Source organism: Pteropus vampyrus, unplaced genomic scaffold (genome assembly GCF_000151845.1).
Source record: "Pteropus vampyrus isolate Shadow unplaced genomic scaffold, Pvam_2.0 Scaffold138, whole genome shotgun sequence".
NCBI classification, from domain to species: domain Eukaryota; kingdom Metazoa; phylum Chordata; class Mammalia; order Chiroptera; family Pteropodidae; genus Pteropus; species Pteropus vampyrus.
In genome coordinates, this window is record NW_011888919.1 from 1,290,310 (window position 1) to 1,292,279 (window position 1,970).

Consider the following 1,970-nt stretch of genomic DNA (forward strand, 5'->3'; position numbering starts at 1 on the left):
ATGTTTGATTTTTTTTTGAAAGCACTGTGATGTGAACAGTGAACTGAATATGCTATTTCTATTCAAAAATTCTGAACGTTTTCAAAATTCTACGGAAGTAGAGAGTAGTGAAGAAACGTCTCCCGCATATCCATCATCTTACATACAAAATTATCAACTCATAAACAATTTGGATCCTATTTCAATCTGCAGCGGATTCCGAGAGCTCATCGTTTTACCCGTCTCGCTTAACGACGTTGGGAAACGGTCTGAAAAATGCGTCATTAGGCGGGTTCGTGGTGTGAACGTCAGCGTGCACTTATACACACCTAGATGGTGTAGCCTGCTGCGCAGCCGCTCGGGAGAAATTGATGCGATGAAGAGACACTGGCATACTGTTTACAGCACTTTTTTTTTTTTTTAAATAAGTAAGAGTACACTCTAACGATAAAAGTATAGGAAATACATAAATCGGTAACCGTCATTTATTATCAAGTAGTATGTACTGTACGTGATTGTATGTGCGATACTTTGATATGACTGGCAGTGTGGTAGGTGCATTTACGCCAGTGTTGCCACAAACACGTGAGTGAGCTGTCGCACTGCCGTCTGAGGATAGCTATGCGATCACTAGGTGATAGGAATTTTTCAGCTCCATTGTAAGCTCATGGACCCATCGTCATGGATGCAGATGCATCACTATATTGGAACATATTAGGATGTGTGTTCGTTTCCTACCGCTGCTGTAACAAACGAAATCCAAACTCGGTGGCTTAAACACATTTACGTTTTTACACTTCTGAAGGTCAGTTTCACCAGGCTGAAGTCAAGGTGTTGGCAGGGACGAGCGCCCTCCGGATTGGATCTGGGATCGGATCATCAGTTCCTTGCCTTTTCCAGCTTCTAGAGCTACATTCCTTGCATTCCTTGGCTCTGCCCCCTTCCTCCATGTTCAAAGCCTGCAGCACAGCTTCTTGCTTCCGTGTCACGTTGCTTCTGTTTCTGTCTAATCTTCCTCTTGTAACAATACTTGTGATTACTGTGAGGGAGCACCCGGGTATCTCAAGATCCTTAACTTCACAGCTGCAAAGTCTCTTTTGCCACGTAAGGGAGCATTCACAGGTTCCAGGCAGCAGAAGTGGAGGTCTTAGAGCATTATTATTCAACCTACCTAGGAAGTATTGTGATTTAAATAAGGGGGTCAGGAAAGGCCTCAGAGAGGGAAAGACTTTTGAGGAAGGCTTGAGAAAGGCTCAAGAGAGAAAGCCATGCAAAGATCTGGGGAAAGAGCCTTGAAGACAGAGGGAGGGGTGAATGCAAAGGCCAGAAGGAAGCAGGAGTCAGCCATTGTAAGACGGCTCCCAACCATCCTGCCTCCTGGTATTCACTCCCTGGAATAACCCCTCCCCTTGAGCATAGGCTGCATGAAATGATGTATCCCAAAGAATGGAATACAGCAAAAGCGATGGACCGTCCTTTCTGACAAGTTATAAAACACAATGACTTCCATCTTTGCATCTCTCTCTGGCTCTTCTCGCTTTAATAAAGCCAGCTGCCCTCAGAGATGCCCACATGCCAGGGACCTGTGGGTGGCTCTCAGCTGCCAGCCAGCAAGGAAATAAATCCTGCCAGCAACCACCAGGTGAGCTTAGTGATGGATTATTTCCCAGCTGAGCCGGGATAACTGCAACTGCATTCAATTCCTGACCTACAGAAACTGTGAGATAATAAATGCTGTTGTTTTAACCATTACATTTGGGGGTAAGTTATACAGATTAGCTGACTGATGCAGGCCCGGTGCCTGGGTGGAAGAGCCAGGAGGTCAAGTGTGGCTAGGAGGAGTGGATAAGAAAGAGAACAGTGAGAAATGACGTCAGGCAGGTGACAGGATGCTCAGCACAGTGCCTGGCACATGTAAGTCCAACACTCGATTTTATTTTGTTATATTCTTGGTTTGAAGATGTCCTCCTTCCTTTACCCCCTACTTTAAT